The sequence below is a fragment of the Mauremys mutica genome, chromosome 13 (assembly GCF_020497125.1).
Source record: "Mauremys mutica isolate MM-2020 ecotype Southern chromosome 13, ASM2049712v1, whole genome shotgun sequence".
NCBI classification, from domain to species: Eukaryota; Metazoa; Chordata; order Testudines; family Geoemydidae; genus Mauremys; species Mauremys mutica.
The window spans coordinates 23728165-23755348 of NC_059084.1; the positions used below are offsets into that span (position 1 = coordinate 23728165).

At 43.6% G+C, this 27184-nt stretch overlaps 1 long non-coding RNA gene across 2 annotated transcripts in view; it reads left to right on the forward strand.

Moving 5' to 3' along the window:
• LOC123347947 overlaps positions 1 to 23837 on the forward strand; it is a 59157-nt gene extending 35320 nt beyond the window's left edge. The window contains exons 1-3 of one of the 2 annotated variants that reach the window (XR_006573122.1): positions 9628 to 9945; positions 21323 to 21428; positions 22991 to 23837. This is a non-coding gene — a long non-coding RNA (uncharacterized LOC123347947). Of the gene's footprint in view, positions 1 to 9627; positions 9946 to 21322; positions 21429 to 22990 lie in introns of those variants that run through there. The other variant, XR_006573123.1, reaches the window with a different exon arrangement.
• Positions 23838 to 27184: the final 3347 nt, after the last annotated feature.

Genomic DNA, 27184 nt, shown 5'->3' on the forward strand with positions numbered 1-27184 from the left:
GGGTAGTGACTCTGGGCAATGTGCAGGACATAGTGGATGGTTTTGCTGTGATGGGGTTTCCTAACTGCGATGGTGGCGATAGATGGCACGCATATCCCTATCTTGGCACCAGACCACCTAGCCAAAACCTACATAAACCATAAGGGATACTTTTCAATGGTGTTGCAAGTGCTGCTGTATCACAAGGGCCATTTCACCAACATCAATGTGGGATGGTCAGGAAAGGTGCATGATGCGCATATCTTTAGGAACACAGGTCTGTTCAGAAAGCTGTAATCAAGGACTTTCTTTCCAGATCGCAGAATAACTATTGATTATGTTGAAATGCCAATAGCTATCCTGGGAGCCCAGCCCGTGCCTTGCTCCCATCGCTCATGAAGCTGGACACCAGCCACTTGGACAGCAGTAAAGGGCGGGGGGTTCAACAATAGGTTGAGCAAGTGCAGAATGGTGGTGGAATAAGCGTTGGATATTTAAAGGGTCGCTGGTGCAGTTTGCTTATTAGGTTAGACCTCAGTGAAAGCAATATTCCCATTGTTATTGCTACCTGCTGTGTGCTCCATAATATCTGTGAGGCAAAGGGAGCGAAGTTTCCGCAGGGGTGAGGTGTGGAGGCGGAGAGGTTGGCAGCTAATTTTGAACAGCCAGATACCAGGGCAATAAGAAGAGCCCAGCAAGGAACGCTGGAGCTCTGCATCTCCATGAGGCTTTGAAAACCCATTTCAGTAATGAGCCACAGTAATGTGCACTACTTATCTGTGTTGTGCCTTCCCATACCATCTCCTCCATTGCATCAGTTTCCCTGTACCCTGCTCCCCCTCCCAAACTCCCATGATTGGAATAAAGAGCATTTCATTCTCGAAACATTGACATTTATTCCACAAACGTAAAGAAACTGGAAGAATAGGAAAATAATGTAACCTTGGGCAAATGGTGTGATAAAATTGGGAGGGGAGAAACCGTCATCTTGTTTGTGAAAGCACAATAGTCTTGCCCATCAAAGGTCTTTTGTTCTTAGTACCCGCTCCCAGTGTTGAGTGGAAGGGATGCTGAACCCGCCCCCCCCCCCCCCACCCCACACACACACACTTCCTGGAATATTTGGGTGAGGGGAATTGGGAAAAGGGGCTGCAGAGGGAATCTAGACTCCAGCCAAAAGAACAGGAATACTTGTGGCACTTTAGAGACTAACAAATTTATTTGAGCATAAGCTTTCGTGGGCTACAGCCCACTTCATCGGATGCATAGAATGGAACATATAGTGAGGAGATATATATACATACAGAGAACATGAAAAGGTGGGAGTTGCCCAGCCAACTCTAAGAGGCTAATTAATTAAGATAAGCTATTGTCAGCAGGAGAAAAAAATCTTTTGTAGTGATAATCAAGATAGCTCATTTAAGACAGTTTGACAAGAAGGTGTGAGGATACTTAACAGGGGAAATAGCTTCATTGTGTGTAATGGTTTTTCTGGAAGCTCAACTAGATGCCTCAACATGTCTGATTGGGCCTTCATAATCTGCAGCATCTCATGCTGTGTGGCCCAGACGCTCATGCTCCTGGGATGCTCTCCTGCTCTTCATATCCACGGCCAGTTCTTCAGACAATGAAATTCTCCACATCATCTGTCCCAGGGCCATTCATTAGCTCGCTGAACATGTCATCACAGGTCTCTTTTTCCATCTTCTAATCTGTGAAAGCCAGTCTGCCGGTGTGGAGAAAGTGCTCATGGCCAACCTTTCCACTGAAAGGCATGCAAAGCCCAAGGCAACCATTGTCAGTGCATACCCTGGGTCTAGTGCAAGGTTGCTATTTAAAAAAAACAGGTTTGCTGTTCCAGCCATGGGTGATGGGCCTTGTGCTGCAACTCGTGGGAAACCCACATAAGGAGCCCAGGTGGACAATGACCCTTTCCTCTAGCACCATGGACTTTGAGGCCAGGGACCAGTGGTAAGGCTCCCAAATTGCAGTCTTTGCCTGAGGTGGCTCTGGGGCAGGAAGGTTTGCAGCCAGGAGAGAACACAGGAAATGCCAACTCCCTTTCCTCTGCCTTCCTTTAACACTGCTGGAAATAGTTGCCCTGGACTTGCAGAGTCTGAGGTCAACGCCGATCCCTTCTAACCAAACCACCAGCATGTTAGGGAAAGCATAGTTGAGGGACCCAGAAGTCACCATGGGTGGTGGATCACATGTTCCATTCTTTGCAGTACAAGCACTTATAATGAAAACTTCCACTGTCTCACCTGATACCAGTCTCCTGAGGGTAACAAAGGCAGATCTGGTCCTCATGCTGCTAGGCTGTGAACTGCAATGTTGCCAGCAGAGTTAATATTGGAGTGGCATGGGAAAGTGTCCTACCATAGTGGAAGAAAATAAGGCAGCCCTCCCTAGAAACCTTCTGCAAAGGATTGCAGACTGCCTCCATGAAAGTTTCCTAGAGAGCTCCATGGAGGATTCCTGGACCATCCCTGTGCACATACATAGTCTTTTCAGGGTGGGGGGGACCCTCTGCATAGCTGGAGCAGCCTCTGGGAAGCAGATACCCACTGCACCTCATTTCTTCTTCAGATTAAACATAAAATATAAGAGCATGTAACCCCAACAGTTTGACTGGACTTTCATATGCACCAAACGTGCATGAAACCCAGCATCATGCTCGACCACCATGCTGTCTTATACATGAGGCTCTACGAAATTCACGGCTGTGAAAAATGTGTCACAGACCATGAAATCTGATCTACCCTGTGTTATCTGGCTATTGTAGAGGAGGAGCAGGGCTGGGGGACACCCAGTCAGGGGCTCCTACTGTGCACCGGGCTCCAGCTGCTAGTCCTGGGGAGGGACGTGACTTTCTCTTTCCCTGCAGGGGTCGCTCCTGGAGATGGGCCAGACTCACCTCCAGGAACCTCCCCTGGCTATAGGACGCTCCGTGGCTGCTGGCTGGAAGCCCAGCTCTGAAGTCAAGGCCAAAGTGAGGGCGGCTGTCAACTCCCGAGCCAGGTGGGAGGCTGCAGCTCCAGTTTTCTGTTCCCAACCCGGGCGGGAGGCTTCCAAGAAAACTGGACCTGCCGCCACGTCCGCCTACCCTGCGACCCCCCAACTTCTGCAGTATCACTGGCTTTAGAGCTTGGTGCCTGACCAGCAGCTGTTGGTCTCTGGCTGCCCAGCTCTAAAGGCAGTGCCCCTGCCAGCAGCAGTGCCGAACTAAGGCTGGAAATCCCACAACATTCCCCTCCACCACAAGCCCCAAACAGCCTTGCAGCCCCCGCCTCCCACAATCCCCTTTTGGATTCGGACCCCCCACGATTACAACACTGTGAAATTTCAGATGTAAAGATCTGAAACAATGACTTTGACTATTTTAAAAATCCTATGCCCCTAATATGGACCATGAATTTGATAGGTCCCTACTTATACATGTAGGGGTAAAATCCTGACTAGCTTGAAATCAGTGAAAGTTTTACCATTGACTGTGTTGGCATTGGGATTTCAGGCTAGTGATTTATCCCTAGTGGCCTGACAAATTCCAACATGGTTAATTGTATTCTAACAATCTAACTTCCTCCCTGAGAAATGGTGGCATTCTTCACCCACATTCTTAAAATCTTGTGTATTGAAAGGACAAGATGAGGATTTTCCCCAACCTCCCCATAGGGCTGTGAAAAGTAATGAAAACTTTCAGGTGTTAATTTCATGTAAGACAAGTTTTTGTCTCTAAATTTTGTGTGTGTGTGTGTGTGAGAGAGAGAGAGAGAGTTTGTGGGGTACCCAGGACTCTGCCTCCAGGGTAAGGGAGATTTGCTTGTGCTTCATAGGCTGTCAGCTATCTGACACCCCCTCCTTGTTAGCCACCTGGGCACACACCTGTGGGCTATGCCAGGCCTTCCTTTGTCTTCCAGGTTAACAATGGGAGCACTGCCGTCCTGAGTCCCTTTGAAGCATTCCCTTGTAGAGCCCAGTCCCATCTCCCCAAGGCTCAGAGTCTTGTATAATTCCAGAGCACTGACCTATATTTCTAGTGACAACGCCACTACGTTTATTATCAATGATTCAAGAGATAGGGAACCTTTGTCTGTATACAGGTGAGCCAAAGTGAAAAGAGCCTGTCCTGCAGAGTTCTCCCACAGGAACAGAGCTAAGTTTGCCAGCAGAACCCAGTCTTCAAGCTAGAGGGCTGCTGGCAAAGTACTGTTCCTCCCGTTAAAATGCTGTGGGGAAATCAATTGATTTTCATGGGTTTGACAGCATTAACCACAGCATCACTATGGCCCTTCAATGGAAACACACAGACACACACCAGCTCACTTGTTTTCCACCAGCTCTATGCGTTCCTCCTGATTGCCAGCCCTTGCCTACAGTAAATTTCTGTAAACAGTGAGCTAATGGATGAGGGCTTTGTTTTCCCAATTGTTTACTCTGCGCTCACAGAGCTGGGTAAAGGGACACAAGTCGGTTCTGAACCTCATGAATTGTGGCCGTGGGAGGCAGAGCATCTGGGCCTACTCTTTCTTCAGCTGTGCTCTGTCCCACAGGCTGGGACATGGAGTTGTGGCCTTGTTCTTTTTTTATAGCCTGGGCTTCACTGTAATGAGTGCTCAGAGGGCAATGCAGTGTTACTTTGCTGCTTAATGGGGCACAACGGCAGTAAAGACTGCAATTCCCCTGCCCCAGGGCTCCCCCCAGCCGTACCTTGTAATCTTTGTATGGCACAAAGTATAAAACCCTGTAAAGAAAAATAAGGTTTTTTTTCTAGTCATAACACTGTACCTGTAGGTGCAAAACTAGTCCATGGTGCTTAAAACGCATACGAGGCTAGATTCATCACTAGGGCTAACGGGGAGCTCTTTCTAAAACGGGAATGAATATAAAATGGAGGTGGTGTTGGATTTGCAAACCCTAATCAATTGCAGTTCTGTAACCAGCGATGGTTTGGATCTGGTTTCCATTTGATTCATGCCGGCAGTGGCTGGAGAGAAGAACTGGATGAGTGGGTTCGGGTTTACACATAGGGTTGGCCTGTGTGTAATAACTGCCTTTTGTTTTCACTGGCATTTGAAAGGTGCTGAACTAGTTGTAGAGATAATTGTTGAGTTTCTGTAGTCATAGACAGCTAGTCACAGAACAGAGACAGAGGTGAACATTTCTTCCTCACAGGGTCCTAGCGCCTTTATTTTATTGTAACGAGCACGTATGCTGCAAAGTTCCCCTGTCCATTTCTGCTTATTTCACATCAATACTGCCCTGAAAGCCCTGATTTTTTTTACAATCCATGTGATTCTGCCAATGTATCTGTGTCCTGAAATGCAGCACTTCTTGCTATTCCAGTCTTGAGTCAGGCTTGTTTTCCTCCTGTGTCTATGACTGATTCACTCTATTGTACTTAGGAGGGGAGCATCATATCAGACGTAATGAAGGTTTGCTGTATCTAGTTATTTCATTCTGTCACCCTGTCTCCCGCGCTCTTTGTGTCAGCAGAGGCAAAGGCAGGATTTACATTTGCTTCCTGTGCAGCTGGAGACAAGGATCCCATATTCTGTGTAACACGCAACCTACATTTAACAGGGGATCTTACATCAGCCCTGAAAAATGAAGCTTCGCTAAACGGGGCCGATTTTTAATAAACTTGCAAATAAAGTGTGAGAGAGAAAGCAAAGGGGCTGAGAGGGGGAGACAGAGAGAGTAAGTGATTTCCCAGTGATCATTAACTGGTGGACTCTCTTTGACATGCAGGTCTCAGTGAATGTGCTTGTTGAAAGTTTAGTGGTGGAGACAGCACACCTAATGGGATCTCGGGGGAGGCAGCCTCGTGCTGTCAGATTGTTCCGATTTACTTCTCCTCTTGCAGCCGGGAGATAAAAGTTCACATATCGTGTAGCAAAGCTGGCAATGCAGCACCTTGCGGCAACACTGCGTTAACCCCCTTCCCCAAAAGGTACAAGTAACTTGTGCCAGACAGGCTGGGGTGGGGGGGAAGAGAGTGAAAAATAAACAAAACAAAATGCCTTATTTGCTATGCTGAGAATTTTCTCAGTACATTAGATCCATTTGCTTACAGGGCCGCCTGTGCTTCTGTTGCTCACCTGAATACACGCATATTTTCCAAAAAGGGATGGTTTACAGATAAAATCTTAATATGAACAAATAGTATAATATATAAATATGTGAGATAGGCTGAGCCTATGGAATTCCTTATACTTGGGTTATATAGGGAGGATGTTTGGCCTCTGCTTTGGAAGTCTAGATTCAATTCCCTCCTCTTCCATGTGTTACCTTGAGCAAGTCACTTAGGCCTTTTTAAAGGTTTTAAGGTGTTGCTTTGTCAGCATTGTCAAAACCTAAGTCTCATTTTCAAACAGGCATTAGGAACTGAGGAGCCAAAATCGAATTAACTATCAGTGGGATTTAGTCTCCTAAGCACCTAAAGCCCTTTTTAAAATAAGATGTAGGCTGCTAAATCACTAAGGCGTTGCAGTGTTGAATGCAGCAATGCCTAAATACCTTTAAAAATTCAGGGCCCTAGGCCTAGAGCCTCAGCGGTATTTAGGCACCTGACTCCCATTGAAATTGAGGCCCTTGGCTTTAGTCTCGCTGTTCCTCAGCTCCCCCAAAATGGGGCAATAGCATTCCCCTGCCTAACAGGGGTGTTGTGAGGAGAAATATCTTAAAACCCTGTGACGGGCTCAGCTACTATGGTAATGGAGCCATAGAAATACTTCAGGATGAAATGTAAATCTATAATACAATGTGCCAATGTCACTTGGTTGGTTTTTGATGTGTGGTAAATTGGTAAGTGTGGGTGACAGTTACCCTCATATAGAAGGACTAGCTCAAGTCTGAGGCCATAAGCAGTGTCCTAAGGCTACTGCTGGCCCTCTGCACAGAGCTCCCTTTCACGCTATTGGGCACCATTGTTTCAGGCACATGGCCACGCTGAGACCTAGTGTGTGAGCATGCAGCCACTTACACTAGGTTTGAGCTTGACCCTTTGACTCTAAATTTACATTTTAATTGTGTATTTCTTGAGAAAGCTCAGTCTGGACTGTAACAAAATTAGAAGGTAGCTGCTAGGAGCAGAAGGGAGAAGGCTGGGGTTGAGGTGGTAAGATACACGTGCAACATATCTGTTCTCCTCACATACACACACATAACACGCACTATCGCACTTTACCCAGCTTTTCATGAGGCACTTTCTGTTTCACACAACTGTGAGAACTGTGTATTTCCTTCAGTTGGCAGGAAATCAGAAGAAAGCAATGGGGAAAAGCTGTGCCTGACCCTGGAAGTAGACAAAAATGGTGCCATGCAACATGCCTCCAAAACAGGAATGGCTGCTGCTGACATCTAAACACCATGGATTGAACCGCAAACACAACGTGTAACCCTACCCTGGCTGGATCTTACCCACCCCTGACAAATAGACACTTGTGCAACACTTGTATAGCTTCTCATGCCCATGAAGTGTCAGTGTCATTGAACAAAAGTGAGTGGAATGCACCTCCTGCTGCACTGCAGAGTCCTTCATGGGTGAGCTCTCAGAAGAAGCCATCAGTATGGGGCGTCCTGCAACATGATGCTGATGGAACTGAGGTGCCATGGAGATGGCGGAAGGGTGAGGAAACCCTGTTCCTTATTGGAGGCAAATCCACAAGGGAACCTGGCAGAATTTCCTCCCTAAGACTCACCCTGTGAGAGAATGAAAGGACAGGTAATATCTAGCGCTGACAAAGCACTGCAGGAGTTGGGCCATCCCGTGTTGTTAATATTCACTGGGAAAGGTCACTGAAATTATACTCTGTGCAGGAGGCCCCCTCCCTGAGAGGTTGCACTGCTCTTTGCTCAGGATTTCAGTATGCATGAGCCTGGCACAACCCAAGGCTTCTGTGATTATTAATTTTTTGGTCATTTAATTTTTAAAATGGTGGCAAGAGAGGACTCTATACAAATAGAGCCACCATGAAATTGGCATGCAAAGACAAACGAGGATGGTGGAGTTCTTTTCTCCTTAATGTCATTCTGGAGCTTGCTATTTATCATCAGTTTCTCAGTCCATAAGATGATGGGTTCTGATCAAATGGGGAGATAAGCTTGCACCAGAAGGAGAGCTATCAACAGACCTATTGATTTATCACCCTTCTGAGCTCAGGTGGGTTCCAGAGAGGAGGATAAATCTCTCCCCCTTTCTCCCCCACCCCTGCTCTTTTTTTGCTGCTGTTAGCTAACCATCATCTCTCCATGGACCATGACTTTCATTTCCTATAAACACTGAATTACTCAGTCTTGGGCTGAGCTGAAAGGTAATTTAAAAATGAAGGGGGGGGGGAACCTTTTGATTGGGACAGCTTAAATCCTCCCATTTATCAGGGCTTAAATCAAGAGCTGTGTTAGAGAGGAATGCTGCCCTGTGCCAGGGCAGCTCGCAGAGCACCTGCAACGTTAAGATGACCCATTATAATGCTGACTACACAAAGGGCTCAGTCCTGCAAGGTGCTGAACGAAGTGCTAGAGGTGCCGAGAGCCCTTCGCTGCCAGTGGGCAAAGGTCCATTTGCAAAGTCTACTGAGTAACTATGACTCAATTCTGCAAGGAAGTGAGCAACTCCAGAAGGACAATAGGGCTTGGAATAGATTAACACAGAGTAACTTGCAGGGGTGGAGCTTTCGTATGTAAGCCCAGCACCGTGTGTAACAAATGGAACACGGAAGGTATTATGGTATTTGCTGGGAAATTCTACAGCAAGCAGTGAAAGTCATCAAATTGCACTTTTTTCTAAGGTTGTAAGCATCATAAACCCTTATACCAAGACAGCTTTTGTGTGTTTTTAATTCCCCTCCCAAACGCCTTCCACTCCTTTCCTCTCTCTCCAAAAGGATTAAATAATACATTAAAGAAAGGGAAATAATCATGGAAAGGAAGGAAAGATTCCATACCCATACTATCATCTTGGGAGTGAGAAACCTCTCTCATTACTTCCATAAACTTGCTATGGGCTGTTTGGTGTTCTGGGCTAATTCCTCATCCCTGACTCTGCCACCTTCTGAGTTCTCGCAGGAAGAGCATTCAGAAAGGGTCCCCAGCCCCCATAAACACAGTCAATTTCCAGTTTAATTCTTGCCGGGGCTTTTTCTACAATAACAGACACAAAATTCTGTATCGCTGTTTGATATCCTCACTGCTCTGTGCAAACTGGCATCCATGGCATATGTTTAACAATGAGACATAGCCCTTGTATGGTTGGTTAGTAATGGAGAGCTCCCCCAGCTTACAATGGGCCCCCTCTCTGGGCACTTATGAAAGTATTTTCTCAGATACAGAAAATGCCAAAACGTCAAGATGTGCTGATTTAAACAGCAATAAAAATAAAATAAGCAAACAAAACAGCCCACGGGCTAGATTGTCTTGTAGCGGGAGTAGATATTCCTGGCTGCTCGTGGTGGCGCTAGGTCAAACTTTTAGATGAGGCCTTATAATTTAATGTACCTCAACCTGTGTTTATTAGCTAGTGCACTTTGGAAAGTGCCCATCAGTGATTTGCAGTGGCTGATAGATTGTTCAGTGAAATTATGTATCTGTTGTTAGTTTGTACACACCCTTGCTGGTTCTTTCTTTCTTTTTCTTTTGGTCCACACCAATCAAGGACTTTGAGCACCTCAACAACAACTGTTCAAGCTCCCTCAAAGGGAGGCAGGCTGGCCTCCAAATTATTACCCCGAGATACTGTCTGGTAGTTTGTCTGAGGAGATTGAGCCAGACTGTGGTTTGCCAGATGCTTCCTGAAGGAAGAGAGGCTCATAGCATATTTGGGACTGTTTGTTTTTCCTTTGCTTTGTGGTTTTCCTTCTGTGGAGCCCTGGAAGGGACATGCTCCAGTGGAACCCAGCCAGAGCCTGAGTTTCCATTCCTGGACATGTACTGCTCACTGCCTGGACCTGGACAACAAAAGGTTGGGTGAGTATAGGACCTGTCACACCCCTAAGGGGAGCTGTGGAAAAACCAAGCACATGACAGTGGGTCAGTATCCATTAGCAGAGCATCCACCACTGGCATTTCCCTAGCGTACCTAGCAAAGCTCCATGAATTGCTAAGAGCGGGTAAATAAAATTCAGGAGAAACCAAGCAGGCCACAGCCAGTTTAGGTAACAAATCTGCTAAGCAGCCTTCTAGGGTAAATGTATTCTGAAGCAGAGCTCTGTGTGGCTTGACAGCTTGTCTCTCTCACCAACAGAAGTTGATACAATGAAAGCTATTAACTCACCCACCTTGCCTATTTAGGGTAAACAACTGTTGCGAGGCCCAAGTGAATAAAACAGAACAAACCTGTAAAGAAAGCAGAGATAAATGAAGATAGCAAATGAAACTTGGTGTGTCAAGGAAAAGAGGCTGTTAACTGGTAAAACAGAGCTCTCGGATTCAGAAACTTGACTTTACTATGCTTACTAAATAGCCTGGGAGAGGTTCTTGTTGCATTACGGGGGTGGAAGGGTGGGGGGGAGGTGTGCTAGCTCCCCAGGAGATGGAAGTAGAAGTCATAATGAAAGCCTGTTTGTGAAATGCACACCACACTTAAGCCTCACATAACCCCTACTTTGAAGACTTAAGCATAGGCCTCTTGCTGGCCCTCTGCATAGGGCTGAATTCTGCCCAATGTGAATAAAAAGAGCACACAGTCACTTACCAGGCTCTGATTTCTGATTCTTGAGGCAGGCGCCTGATACATGGAAACCTTAAACGAAAGCAAGACCAATTTGCTTTCCTCAAATGTTGGGCCTTTAAAACAGGCACAGGTGCCTATTTGAAAAGAACCTTTCCTCCAAAGAAACGTTGAAGTTTTGTTACTCCATTCATCTGAACTAAGGATTCGTGATAGTGGAAAGCAATATCTTTTCTGTCATGAAGCAAAGACTAATAACCCGACTGGATTTTATCACTGGAAATCAGCTCTCATCCACCTCAGAAACTGAGTCGGAATATGATTCATGCATACCTGGTATAAGAAGGACTTAGATTTGATACATATTTTGGGTATAATAAAACAAAGCTTCTGTTATCCTGGCACTCCCAGGGTTTCGCATTGTTTGAGATCATGGGCAGTCGTTGGCATGGGGGAACTAGAAGTCAAGGCTCCTCAGTTTCTCCTGAGCCAGCAAAAGGCTTATGTACCACTTAAGTCCTCAAAATAGGGTTGTGTGGGAGTCTTGCTCTGCCATTCTTGTATTATGTGACTTTAGGCAAGTCACTGATATCTTTGAGTTCCTCTTTGTATTTTCCTGCCTCATAGGGGGCCAGGGCTTGTAAGAATTAATTACTGTGTGTAAAAATGCTTTGAGAACCTTGCATGATACCATAGGTGCTACGTAAGTGCCAAGCAATATTATTCCGTTTTAAATATTAAGTGCTATTTTCCCTTGTTTCCTCCTTCCCAGTTTTAAAGGTGGCTTCAAAAATATTCCCAAAGTGTCTGGCCATGGGAATATCAGATGAGGAAGCTGCTGGGGGATTTGGGCTTTATCACAACCTGGCATTACACGTGGGACTCTCTTAGACTGCTATGATCTAATCCTGATGCAGTCTGACCATTCATTTTAATTGAAGTATAATCCATCATGCCCCTGATTGCAGAAAACATTAGCGGTTGACAAATGCGGTGTTTACAGTGGTAATAACAGACTGATTGATGGCTAGGGGTGGAGAATTACAGCTGGCAACTCTCTTTCTTGTGAGGAAAAGGGTATGAAGGCAAGATGTCAGTGTCTGCAGCACAGAGGCTAAAGCTTAGCATCCAATGCTGGCAGCAGGGGGAGCAAACTCATATGCAATCAACTTTTACAAAGGGGGTTCCTGAGACAGAATCCCCTGGGCTTTTGTTTTCGTGAGGCAACTTTATACCAATTTCCTGGTCTTCTACAGCAGCAGCAGCAGAGATGGTAAGATGGAGGGTGTCACCTTTTGCTATTCTAGAAACGCTCAGGCATTTCTCCCCCTTCACAAAATAAGCTGGTTACTGACGTTTTTCAGTTATGTAAACCACATAAGAAAAAAAAAACTGGAAGGATGCAGTGGTCCATTCTTTATCCATAGCACAGGGCCAGTTAACATGAGGATGGACACCCTTAAATAAACCTAGATAGATATACAGTAAACTATCTTTCATTAGGATTTTTCTCTCTCTCGCTCACTCTCTGTTCCTTTTCCCATATTCACTGGATTGTGCATTTATGTGCATAATGGTAATATCCAGTCATGTTAGATAGGATTTTAAAAAATGAGGAAACACATCTTCATGATACTAGTGGTCAGGATTAGGAAGATATTTCCCCTTTGGGTATGTTACTCTATAATTGCCATTTATGGAGTTTCTTGCAACTTCCTTTGAAGCATCTGGTCCTGGTCACTGTCAGAGAAATGGCATTGAACTAGGCTATCTGATCTGCTCTGGCAAGCCCCCATTCCTACGTTACTCCCAATAATTGTGTGAAACTTGCCAACTGTGATGTTTGAATGGGTTTGAAATTAGACAGTGGCCATACATTTCAGGGGTTGCCTTCAGTAATTGCATTGCTGGCCTTTGTCTATCCCCAGAAGAGGAGGGGAGTCCAGAATACCCTCCTTGTAGCAAAAATTGACTAGGGGATATGAATTTCTACATTTCAGCACGTTATTAAAGCTGTCCTTCCGGGCCCACATGTAGATTCTTCCCTTTAAACATTTCTGATGAATCTGTCCCAAAGCAGTAGATAAGGAAGTGTCCAGGTGTGGAAACAGGTAGATTTTCCATATATCTGGTAAACTGTGTAGGCCAGCTTGCGTCCATCCCCTGCATTGGTGTGCAAGGGAGGGAGAGGGCACAAAAATCCTCTCTCTGTAGCCACTAACATAGACCAAGGAGTCAGCTGGGCTGTCACTCTGCAGGGAGAGGCCATGGTTCTGACCCTGCCCTTCAGTGCCCTGTAGCACCTAAAGGATAGTGCAGCCTTCTATGTGCACTGGGGCCAGTCCCCTTCACAGGTCAGTGAAGAGGAGGGCAAGCATCCTAAATGATGCTCATCAGGTGGCTCAGGGAGGGATTGTGGCTCCTGAAGCTCTGCAGGGGGCTGTGTGGCTCTGCACTGCCCCTATCCAGGCCTCAATGGTGCACTTAATGTTTTAAACACGTCCTACATAATGTCACACATAGCCATGAAGCTCAGAGGCATTGAGCGCCTGCAACCCCTAACGGAGTCAGTGATGGTCTTGGTTGAGGAAGGACTACAGGGTTTGACCATTTAGCTTTATAACGCATCAGAGGAGATGCTGGGAGGGAAATAATGCTTCAATGACATTAAATAAGCCATCAGTTCATTAGACCTCCAGCTCATGGACCCCCAAAGTGCACTACAAACACCAGGCCAGGCCATCTTTGATACCAGGACCACAGTGGAGGATGTGAACTTAAATACTAGCCAGCAGAGGGGGAGAAGGGGAGAGTGTCTAAGAGGAGCTTAATGGAATCACATTTCCTTCTGAGTGAGCCCCTCAGTATGAACAGCCCCGTGCTCAAGAGCTTTCAGGAAACTAGATGCATAAAGGAACTGAAGGACTCTACAAGGCATCTTGTATGCATGGGGTTAATGCCCATATTAGCATTAACAATTTCCATGGGTTCCCCCTACCTCACTTTTCCAGCCCTCTGTCCTTGATTAAGAGGCCAGAACATTGGGATTAACATTTATGAAAAAATATTTGCTCATTATGGATCAGGGACTCAGTTTTATAGCTCATCCAGAGATGAGAACTCACAGTGGGACCGGTCCAGAGCCCACTGAAGTCTGTTTATTTATCTTGGGCATTTACACATCCCCATCAACATAGTGTCTGAGCACCTCCCACTCTTTCAGGTGTTTATCACAACAATCCTGTGAGGGAGGGAAACCATCCCATTTTACAGATAGGGTGCTGACACACAGAAAGACTTGCCCAATGCCAGACAGAAAATCTTTGGCAGGGCAGGAAATTGAATCTCCTGCATCTCAGGCAAGCGCCTTAAGCACAAGACCTCCCTTCCTTGGTCAGGGGGAGATTTTTCGTTGACTCCAGTGGGTTTTATATCACGCTATTTTATTTATTATAAAAAACGTTGTCAAGGACACATGGTAGAATTACTTGGCAATGCACAAGCCTGGGCCTAATTCTCCTCCCAGACTAGTGAAAGTCCCAGGGTTTACCAATTTTTCATGCTTTCCAATGGTGAGAACAAACCAGATACTGAGAGCACAATATGAGCTGGAACATAAGCCTTGCAACTCCAAAGGAACCAAAGCATGAAGCTCTTGAAAAACTACCACTAAAAATATAAATTTAAACCCTAAAAGAATGGCTTGGAAGTAGATTTAATTGCCTCAGTAAAGGGGTAACCTGAGGATTATGGTGGCAGAGAAGATTAAATGCTCCTCAGAAAAAGCCAGACAAACCACTATTACAGTAATGCAATTAAGGAGACAGTGTTGTCTAGCGGTCAATAGGCATCTGGAACTGCTGTGAGTTCTGTTCTAGACTGACATTGACTCACTGTGTGCCCTTGGGCAAGCCCAGTAAATAGTGTTGTCGTTACTGAGAAATGACTAAAGCACGCAAGTAAGTCTTGGTGGCAGGTTCCATCTATATGATAACATATAATACTTCCCAGTTTCCGAGCATTTTTCATCTTCAGTGTGCTTTAGGAACATTAACCAGTGAATCACAGCATCCCTGTGAGGTAGGTGGTTATTACCATCATCGCTATTTCTAATGTGGTGCATCTTTGAGCCCTAGTCCTGGACTAGGACCCCCACTGTGTTAGGTGCTGTACACAGAGAGAATAAAAAGATGGTCTCTGCCCCAAAGACTACACAATCTAAGTATTGTTTTCATTTTACAGCTCAGGAAACTGAGAAACAGAAGGCACAAAACTATTTACTTACAGTTTAAATCCAGAGTAATCCCAGGGATTTCAGTGGAGCTGCTCCCAATTTACACTGGTGAAGTACAGAGCAGAAGTTGGCATCAGGGGTTTAAGTGACTTGCCACAGCAGGCTGGTGTCAGTGCTTTGTGACACTTTCCTACGGAGATAGGATTACTGAGCCATACCTGGTTTGGCTGGTCCTCCTCCCTTCCAGCTCGGTATGATGGGACATCCCAAAGCACATCGGCCTATGTTCTTCTGGTGCCTCTCTGTGTAAATGCCCTCTGGACTCTCCATCGGCTGCTGAGGATAGCTGTCTGGATTTTCTCAGAATGCACATGATCAACTACAGGCAAGAAGCATGGTGCCTGTGGATGCACTAACACACTTGCAGTATCATGGCTGTGTGTGTTGTGAAAAGGCTGCTGTATGAAACAAGAACTCAATTGTGGTTGGTGCACCTGGGTCACATGAGGGTGTCATGCCCTCGTTACAAACACACTGTTGTGCTTATAGTGTAAATGAGGCCTTACTGACACAGGAAATGGCCCATTAAGACCTTTGAAATGCTGAACTCAGAAATAAATGGGCAAACTCTTCTAGTATCACAAAGGAGGTGTACTAGGGTGAAGGCTCCAGGGCCGGTATTTGGGAAAGGATGTTAGTCACCAGTGACTCTCTGAAATTACAAGGGACTGACTGCAGCACTTAGTCAATAGTAAATGACAGAGGTTCCCAGAACTGATTAGGTGTCACTATGCGGGAAGACAGGGGCAGATAAATGAATGCCTTTGAAATAAAATACAGTCACCAGATCGTTAGCAATTTTTCTGATAAGGTCACGGCCAGCAGTAGAAGCATCAGAGAAAACCTTTGATGCGCACAGAAAGTTTTTCGAGTTGTCTGCCAATTTCCAGAAGCTGGTCAGTGCAGCCATCAGCAATGATTCTCTGATTTTCACTGGCCCCAGGAAATCATCAGTTTAAATATCAATTTCACACCCTGCTGCAGCGCTGCAAATTTGTAAGTGTAGCCAAGCCCTCAGACTATGGATGGATGAACTAGAAACATATGGCTATACAGTGGGGCAGGGTTACTGTAACCCAGGGAGTGTAACATTTTGTACTGCTAGGCATGAAAACTAGTGGCTAGAAGGATGGGTTCTGTTTCTACCTCTGCCACAGATTTGCTCTGTGACCTTAGCCAAGTTATTTAATGCACTCAATTATCTATATTTGAGGATTAATCAATCAGTTTTTGTGAAGCACTTGGAGACTGTCAAAAACAAAGAATGATGCCGTGTAAATGGAAAAATATTATTTTGAATAGATTTATTATACAAATTCTCAGTGACACTATAGAACCAAAGGATCCAAAAGAATTCAGTCTTACTGTCTGTTGGTTTCATAATCCTCACATAAAAATTTTCTCTGCAATGGGTCCATGAATTAGCAAATGCTTGCAAATGGAATCTGACCCAAGTCGATAAAAAATGCCATCCAGAGAGTTACGCTATCTGCTTCGTGATCTGTGCCCAGATAAAGAAGCTCATGAGCAATCTGATGCATTGCCAAGTGAACCTGGACCATAGACAAATGACTCTGTAGCCTTGCCCTCACCTCCCACTTTCTAGACAAGGCTTCATCTTCCTTTGGCTTCTTTGCTTTCACTTTGTGGCTAATCCCATGAAGTGACGGTCCCCTTAATTCCTACTAAAGTCAATAGATTCAGGACCTTTTTGACAGAGAGTCAGCTTGCAAACATTCTCAATCATGCTGAGTAATACTTACTCCATGGACAGGTCCCCTGAAACCAATGGGATTACTTGTGGAGCAGCAAGATGCTCAATAAAAGGATATCAGAATCTTAATAAGAACCAACCAACCAAACACCCCACCCAAAAAGTTTCTTCCTTTGTTGTAGTTTCAGGGTAAGTGCATCTGTATGCCCCCTCTGTGGTCACACAATTAAAGGTTTCCAGATCCCAGCCATCAGCTCTCTTGGTTTACCTGTGGATCTGTCCACAATCTTTGTTGCAATGGTGCGTTTGGTCTGGATGGAGCAAGGGTGCTACCTTTGTCAGCCTCTTCCCTTCAGGGAGTTGGTGCCAACATCCCCATCAAGCAGCTTATCTTTCTTCAAAAGCAGCAAAGAGTCCTGTGGCACCTTATAGACTAACAGACGTATTGGAGCATGAGCTTTCGTGGGTGAATACCCACTTCGTCGGATGCATGTCTTTCTTTCTTCACCTGTTCATAACTCATTTCCCCCTTTTCTCTTTTTGCTAGTCCTTTTCAAAAATAACTGTGAAACTTTTTCCTATGCACTTTTTTCTTCTATAGTACTTGGTTTCCCTGCTATTGGTACTTTTGGCAATTCACAGTATCATAGTTCCCACCATAGGTCCCGACTCTGTGGGTGCTCTGGGGCTGGAGCACCCACAGAAAAAAAATAGTGGGTGCTCAGCACCCACCAGCAGCCCTGTGGATCAGCTCCTTCCCCTCCCAACCCAGCCCTCCCGTCCACCGTGTTCAGTTGCTCAGCAGCATTCTGGAGGCGTGGGGAGGGGAGAGGGAAGAGCGGGGACAGGAAGAAACAGGGGAGAGGGTGGACTGAGGCAGGAAGAGGCAGAGCCGGGGTGTGACAAGGCTGTACATGGGTGGGGTTTGGGGGAAGGGGCGGAGTGGGGCAGGGCCTGTGGTGGATCAGGGGGTCGAGCACCCCCTGGGAACACAGAAATTCAGCATCTCTGGCTCTCACTGCTGCCATCACATGTGTGTCAGTTTCAGTGTAACTGCACCTATATTCTGCCCTCCAGGGTCCCTCAAGGACACACACACACACACACAAAGGTTTCCAGCTCCCTGCCATCACCTCTCTTGTGTAGGGACCACCCCCCCCCCCCGACTGGGGGTTTTAATGCGGCATATCTCCCTGTCTTCTACTATAATATCCCCAGAAAGCCAGTATGTCAAAAAAGGCCAGTGGTTATACTTTACTTGCTCTCCAAGGGCTATGACCAGCCAGAAGTTACAAGTTACCACACAGCTCTCTCTAAGCAAGCACATTTATTCTTAAGGTAAAAGCATTACAAAGAAAAGATATACCGGGAAAAAAAACACTAAACATTCCTATATGCATGCTGACAGCTTTCCAGAAATCAGCCCTCAATGTTATGGAACCCCCAGTAAGCCAAAGTCCTTCTGCAGGGCTTGGGGGGTCCCCCTTGGACAGCAGGACCTGTCTGTTTGCTGGAGCAGAAGGAAGGCCTGAGTCAGTTTATACACAGGCTATTTAAGTTAAAAGGTCTTCTTTTGTCTGTTGGTCCCTGGAGAATTCAGTTTGAAGTTTGAGAATTCAGTATGCAAGTGGTACCTCTCTGGGGCGGTGGTTTACAATCTGGCTGAATTGCCTTAATCACCACCCATTGTTTTTAGTTCTGGAGAAGCTATGATAATCCTCCCTCATGGAGTAGAAAAGACTCACACATAAACCATGCATTTAAAACAATGGACCCCAAAGATATTGCATGGTGCTGCAATATCTGTCACACCTTAACCACACAAATTGGCATGTAAACACAGGCACCTGTATGCAAAGGGTGTGTACAAAACCCAGAGTATATCTTGAAGACCGTCTTTTCTCTCATGCATATATCACCTATACACTTTGGGGAAATTCTCTGATCTTTGCCAACTCTCTTCCCCACTTATTTGTGCCATTCCTGGCTTACATAATGCCAGTTGTCAGCATTAAATCCACAGTTACTAAATCTGTGGATTTCATGTGATCTTCTGCCTCATAAAGTCAGTTGAAAAAGTTACCTTATTTAAAAGACGCGCAGGCAGTTATAATCTAGGATGTTTTTAGAGCTGCTCAGTTTTTCTGCCCACTGCCATGCCTCACAACTAGAACTGCTGGAATTACTCATTGCAAGTAAAATATTTGATGAATGTAGCCATAGTAATTATTATTAATTTGCATTGTAGTAGCACTATCTGAGCCCATCAGGGCTTTGGACTTCATTGTGCTAGGCATGTACATGACACACACACACACACACATTGAACTGTATAATCTAAATATAGGACAAGGGGTAGATAGAACAAAAAATTGAGGGAGTACTAGGTAACTGAGATGATTGATTGGAGTAGCAAACAGTTATAACTGTGCACACACTGAGTAGCAATTGTAAAGTATTTTGTAGGCATCATGGATATATTGAGAAATTTGAAGGTCAGCGAGGCTTTGCAGATTGTTACAGGGAGCATCCTCCATGGTCAAGGGGTAGCATGGGAGACAGCACAAAGGTATTTGCTGGGCAATAAAGACTGGCATAAGTAGCAAGCAGAGTAGGGGGGACAATGGCTTGTTTTACTCTGTGTGTGTGGCATAGATGCAAACCAGTTGTATTTTTTGGTTGATCTGTCCATTACACACAATTGTTCGATAAATACTGAGCGCACACATTTTAGCCTATAGACTATTTGCAAAATGAGCATTGTGCGTATTTACACTTGGTTATTTATCCCATGGGATTGATCAACTAAGTAAAATGGCATTGTTTCTGTTCCCTGATTGGTCGATGTTAACTTTATGCACAGAGTCCCTTTTTTATTCATGAATTATCCACCGATATTTGTAATATTTGCTCGACAAATCGCTCTTGAGAATAATAAAAGGAACTTCTCAAGATGTCAGTTGGGATCTTTAGTTTGAATATTCCTGGCAGTAGTTTGGAGGCTTTTGCTTTCCATGAACACTTGTTTGTGAATAAAATTCTGCTCACCTGAAGGTTCACAGATAAGGCGCTGACTCAGCAAGGCATATAAACATGTACCTTATTTTAAGCACACTGGTAGTCCTGCTGAAGTGAATTGCACTATGCACATGTTTAAAGTTAGACCTGTACCTAGGTACTTGCTGAATCAGGACTTTGGAAAATTAAAAAAGATTGTGAAGGCGAGCAAATTGGCAGGTCTTAGTCAAACAACATTCAGGAGTAGTTTATACTAGTTGCATTTACCTTTGCTCACAGCTGATGAGCAGATCACTGGTATAGCCACACAAGTTACATTTTGTTTTATTGTCTCCACAATGACCCTCTGACATACTGAATACAATAGTGTGGATTTCAGATAGTCCAAAGACACAAAGTTTGGATCCAAACTTCAACTTCCCTAAACTTTGGGGGGGGTTCAGTGCCATGATTTGGGCTGAGTCTCATCTATCTTTGAATTATGGACAGACCCAGGGGAAACTGGCTGCACATTTTTTATGAAATTTCACCCCCTGACCCATTTTTTTCCATCTGGATATTTCACCACACAAGAATGTTGTCGCATGACATTCTTACTGAAATGGACATTATCTGTCCATTTGTCATCTATGTGGCCATCCATATAGGCATTTATAAGGTGTCTATCACCATGGTCGCTAGCCACCAGACAAGCATATAAAATTCAGAATTTTAATGCAAAGAGATTTTCATCCAGAAGAAGTTTTGAATTTCAATATTTTTAAGATGCCATATATTTTGCTTGAAAATAGGTTGTGGCACTTCTGAAATTTTAAAATTTCAATTTGGGTTTTTGCACTGCTTTCTTTACAAACAGTTGGACTCTTTCCATTGAGTTCAGCCAGACTTTTAGACTCTGATTGAGGAAGACACCACCTACGCATGTGCTTAGTTTTAAGATCATTGATGTCAATAGGCCTTAAGAGGGTGCTTACAGTTAACAATAACATGTTTAGACGATGGAGGTCCATATTGCCCAGTGTGCATGATGACATTGTACAGCTTTATTCCAGGTGTCTGAGATGTCCACAATATTATTGCTGATCTGGTGCCAGTCCATTGTGTGACACTGACCTGATGCTTCCTGACCTCCAGTCCAATCTTCAGAGCTCAGTGTGCTGGGACTTTGTCTCCAAGGCAGGCAACAGGGCCAAAAAGGGCAAGCCAACCGAGGCCAATGAGGACTTCAGGTCTCTCCAGGCCAGTTCTCAATGATACATGCCTATTACTAATAAAGTCAAACCCTCTTATACCCAGTAATCATCTCTGGCAATGCACGTGAGATGTCTCCAGCTTCCTGCTTGTTTAAGCAAGGTCCATGTTTCAGAGCCATATAAGAGAATAGAGATATGCAGGCTTGATAAAGCTGTACTTTAATATATAGTTTCATTTTCTTTTAGCTCCAGACTTTATGCAAGTGCTTTGTGGCTGAGGCTGCTAAACCAATTTTCCCCAGGATGTCTGGCTTGCTGCACCCTTTTGATGACAGTTTAGGTAGATTAAAGTCTAGGTAGATTAAAGTCATCCAGTATTTACATAGTTTGTCCAGAAGCATAGGTGTCTATCACAACGTTTGCATGGAAACTCTGGATTTTTGTTTTTACCCAAGAAACCCTTAGCCCAAGAGCAGCTGCCTCATGCTGGAAGCTGTCGAGAGAATCTTTGAGATCGATTGCAAACTGACCCAGGAGGGTGACATCATCTGAATAATCCAGGTCAGTAAAAGAAATTGAACTGAAAGTTATACCAGTATGTTCAAGGAGCCAATCCACTGCACCACAGAACAGAGCTGGTGTCAAGACACAACATTGCTTCACACCAGATCTAATGTGGAACCTATTAGACCTATGGATTCCCCAATGCATCCATGCTCCTGAGTTATTATGTAGAGCTTGAATTAATCTCAGCAGGAGTTGCTTATAGGTAAGTACCTGATTAAATGCTGCTCTGAATGGAGATGGGTTTCAGTATGCACTGACGGTCTTTCCTGAATCAGAGCCTACATGCTACAAATACCCAGGCATTCTGATTCATAGATTCATAGACTCTAGGACTGGAAGGGACCTCGAGAGGTCATCGAGTCCAGTCCCCTGCCCTCATGGTAGGACCAATGATGCAGTATTAAAGACATGTTGACAGTTTTGAGATAATTTTCCCTTGAAGTTGGAGATTTATAGCTGAAACATAACATTTTAGCATAGGTTTTTGTTTTGTGTGTACACGTTTTCTAAACTGTAGAGTTTATTAAAGTTCAAATAGTATATATGAAGAGGTGTAAAATACAAGAGCTGTGTATATTTACTATGTAGTTAAGGACCAGCCAGAAATAACTCTGACCAAAACTTGCCCTTGAAAATTGAGTGAAAATAGCTAGATGAAATATAATTCTGTAGTATCTGTTCTCCTGCTGACCAGCAACCACCCTAATTGAAAGTAGAGTAGTGGGAGAGAGGAAAGAGGAAGGCTATTTGGAAAGGCAGCTTACTTCAGTTCATGATTATTCCTATGATAATCTTACAATCACAATTTCTTAAGGGTGAAATAAAAGATGCTGAACTTGCTGGTAAAAGATGGTTTATTATTAGGCTTGGAAAGGTGAGATTTTTATGGCGAATGTCAATTTCACTGTACACACACAAACTAACAAAAAATATTTCCATCAGTACATTGAAATTTGCAGATAGGCAAAGAAAAATGCTGCATGAGGCCTTAGAGTTTGATGGAAGGATATTTATTTGTATATTTTTGACATGTGGTGTTGACAGTTTTTGTTTTAAGATTTATAAAGCTTTAACTTTTTGATTCTCAACACCTACTGTCGTTAATTATTGTCGGCACCTGCATAATTTCCCGCAAGTGTGAAAATGTAAATGGATAAAAATAAAAAAGTGAAAAATAAACATTGATAATACACATCAAAATTATAAAAAAAAATTGAATTCTGTTAAGCCTACCTATTATATTTTGACTCTTGGCAATTTTCTAACATTGTTCCTGGGCAGGGGAGTGTGAGAATACTTAGCAGGGAACAGCTCAAGGATTTCATGCTGAGTGGTGAATGCCCTTCTGAAGGGGAAGATTGGGGGTGGGGGAAGGGGAGGAAGGAAGATACATGAGTTTTCAGTTAATGGGAAACTGTGGGATGAAATATTTACAAAAATATGCTATCACTATCTAGTTACTAAGAAAAAATCAGCATGTTGAAAAGTGGCTTAAATGTAATAGAAAGGAACAATATTAAACCTTCAGGGCATAAGCCAATTGCTAACTCTTACAGATCAAGTTGAGACCTACATTGAGAGCAGATTATCCCACAACTGTCATTGCAAGATTTTACACCTTCCTCTGAAGCGTTGGGTACTGGCCACTGTCAGAGTCAGCGTATTGGTCTAGATGGACATTAGATCTGAGTCTGGCAATTCCATGTTCCTAATTAACAGTTAATGTAGAATAGGCTTTTTGGAATTGGACTACCCTTTGAATGCATAAGAATATTGTGACACTCTGTAACCCATGTTTACCACTTTTATACGGTTATGTTATATTTTTTACAAAGTATACCATGTGAGGTAGCATTTGAAAACTCATAATCTGCTGAATGTTATTATCCTGTTGAAATGTGTGTAACAACAGTGCATGTAGAATCATAAGAATTTGCTATATGACTGTTACTGAAACATGCTGTAGTTGGGTAATGCCCACAAAATCCATTTTTCAGAGACAAAGACACACTGGCAACTGGTATCAACAAAGTCAAGTGAGCTATCACTTACTTACACAACCATTCTTCAGCAACAGGGAAGTGTAAACAAGAAGTTTACATTTCTTCCCTGCTACGGTATGACTCTCATATACACAGGGGACTGTTTGTCTACACCCCGGTGAGGGGGTAATCCTCAGAGAGAGGAGTAGAGTATAAAAATAAAGGACAGTGACCTCAACAGGTCCCATCTCTTTTGCTTCCATCTCTCCATTTATGATAATGACTCTCAAAGAACTGAACAAACAAGGGAGTAGTAATCCCAGGCTTTAAAGGGATGCAGCCTGTGAAATGTATTGCAGCTCATGGTGAGACACACCTTTTGCTTTTAAGACTATTTAGTCTGGTAAAGTTAGGAATTAGCTTGCGGTTTTATTGTTTTATCTCTTTTGTAACCAGTTCTGACATTTGTGTCTTACCACTTGTAATCACTTAAAATCTATCTTTCTCTAGTTAATAAACTGTTTTATCTAAACCAGTGTGTTTGATTGAAGTGTTTGGGAAATCTCTACTCAGGCCAACACAGCTGGTGCATATGCATTACTCATTGCTGGAATGATAGACTGTTTATGAACTTGTACTGTCCAGCGGCTACTGAGCAGTACAAGATGCACATTTCTGGGGGCCAAGGCTGGGACTGATGGATATGTGGGTGTAGGTAATTTCTAGATGTATTGGCATAGGATTCATATATTCAGCTTGGAGTGGTTCATGTTGCACCCTGGAGAATGTCACAAATACAGGAAACTTTAAAAGTTGCTGTAAGTGCCTCTAAAATCAATCAATAGTTTATTTGACTCGTGGGAGCTATTAATCAAAAAGTTGCTAACTATAGAACTCCCTTGTAACAGCTTGGAAAGTCCCTTCTGTTTCTTGCACTCATATGGGACCTGAATTCGATGAGTCAAACTCTGCATCATGGAACTGATCAAGTAGACAGAAGCAAACATGCTCCAACATACCATCTGTTTACTTGATCTTCACCTAGCTCTCAGGCTAACATTTTACCCTGCATATTTTTAAAGAAATAAGGCAGGTGGATAAAGACGTATGCTTTGGATTTTGGATGTAGTTGAAGGTGTTCACAATGCTTCCTACCAATTCCAGATCTATTTCCTGGCTCCTAACCAACCTGTTCAGAAGCCAAGCAAAATGCTTGCCGAAGCACAGCATGATTCTCTGATATCTTGGATCATCATCTAGATCTGTGCAAACTGCTGCCACGCTGATTTGGTAATGTTTAACACTCTGCATATGTGTCAGTGACTACACAACAGGTAAGGCAGTGGAGAGGCAAACTCTTTGCACTTAATTTACCTATTATGGTCTGATTGGTTGGATCTTCCATCTCCCTATCCTCATTGTAATATTACCAATCATTGTTATTAGGGCTGATTGAAAATTTTCAATTCAAACTTTTTTCTAACAGCAAATTGGATTTAACTAAATGATTTTTGTTTTCTTCAAAAAAGGTATTTACTTTCTGTGGAAAAATTATTTTTTTTAAACTGACCTCTCCAAAATAATGATGAAAACAAAAATACTTTGATTTGGATATGCTGCTGCAGTGCCTCATGGAAGATGTAGTTCAGTGGCCACATGTCCATGTTCTCTTCTATGGGCTGGGCTCGCCACCTGAACATCATCTCCAATGAGTCACTGCAGACTTATGACTCACAGTATACGGTTGCCTCCCTCACCAAATGGGGAGATAGTAGTGCATCATGGGAGATATAGTCCAACCAGGAGAGCCCAGCCTAAGAAGAGAATAGGAGTACAAGGCACCTGAAGTACAAATTCTATGTGGTGTCATGGCAGCATTTCAGAATCTAAATATTTTGTCATTTGGCTGAAATATTTTGGCTTTTTATTTTATTTATTTTTGCCAAAAGTCAACATTTTCAGTGGGAAAAAAAAACAAAAACACCATTTTCCAGTCAGCCCTTGTTCTTATCCTGGATCAAGATTGCTTATGCATTGGATGATTGATTATGCATAGAAAGAGACTACTGTACAGTGTGTCAGCTATAGACCTAAAGGCATTACAGATAAGTTCAGGTCAAATGGAGCAATCAGCTTTGCCTAACACTCCAGAACTCTCAGAGCAGTTCATATCTCCAGCACCTGTATGCATCACCCTGTGCATCAAATCCCCTTGCTAAATTAGAAGCAGTAACAGAGCCTTGGAAGTGTTTTACTAGCTGATCCTTGGTCTGTTCTTTTACTTCCTAAATATTAGTTCAACACCTTCCTTTAGACTAAGCTGTGCTTAGAAGCAAAAGCTACTATAATTAGACATCATCAGGATAATGATTTCATTAAAACTTATTGGATGGATTAAGTCATGTACGAGGCAGGGTGTTAGAAGACATAGTCAAACTATTTATCACGCCAGTATAATTGGAGTTGTAGGGATTACAGTAAAAGATCACCAAAAGGTAATTTCCAATTTGGCCAAAGCTCTCGCTGATTCCCTCTGGCTTCCAATTATCATATTTCTTCTCTGAATCAGATCTCCTCTACATTCTCAAGCTGCTGTAAGCTCAAAGCTATTACAGCAAACTCTAATCCTCACACGGAGCACTGAAGTTCTCATTTGCTCTTTACACAAGCTCATCTGTCAGATATTTACTGCTGAGAACTAGGTTTGTGGTTCAACTCAGGTGATAAATAGCCATGGCAAGACTTTCTGAGCAGAAAGACAAATAAACATTTGAAACTGATTAATCTAAAAGACACTTTGATCAAATAATGTTACTGGGCTGATTCAAACGCACAAAGGTAAGAAACAGAGAAGCTCAGGCACCAGCCTATGGGGTCTAGGTGTTGCATTAATGTGTGCACACTTAGCTGGTCTGAAAGCAGACCCCAGTGTATGGTATGGCACAATGCATTATATAAGTAGTGTTATGCAGTATTCAGCAATAATGAAACAGGAAAAGGCATTCATTTAGAACAAGTATTTACTTTTAACTCAGAGGTGGGGCATCTGATTAAATATATTTCAGTGAAAGTTAATCATCATTAAGACCCCAATTCAGCAAGCTACTCAAGCATATGGCTAAATTTAAACATGTGAGACTTTTCATTGACATCAGTGAGGCTACTCACATTTTCAAAGTAAGACATGAATTAAAGTATCTGCTGAATGGGGCCTAATTCACTTAGCTTCTCTTTTCTTCAGTTTGCCTATCTGTAAAAGTGGGCTAGTGTTTCCGATACCACAGTGTTAGCTCGTAGTAGTGGCAATTGTATGGGACATTTTATGTGAGCATTTCAAAGTCCATTATAAAAAAGGACAAGGACTGTTCTAATTTTACATACGGGGAAAATGAAGCACAGGAAGGTTAAGTGACCTGATCAAGCCCATGCAGTGAGTCAGTAGCAATGCTGGGTATAGTGCCCAGGTTTTCTGACACTCAGTTCAATTCACTGGGTCATGCTGCCGCTCATGCATTCTGTCTTAAAGGGTGAAATTCTCCCCATGCACAAGGCAAGCACAATGCACATGTGGTGCATGGGTCTTGCATTGGTCCCATAGCACAGGGGGAAATTTCACCCCAAATGCCTGGCAACGAGGGTTTTTTCCCCTGTATTTTTAATGGATTGTTCCATTCCAGATTATTAGCAATACATCCAAGTTAGTACATTTGTGGCTGTTTATTGCCCCCTTCTGGGGAGGTAAAAGTCACTCATCCTTTGTTCCCCATT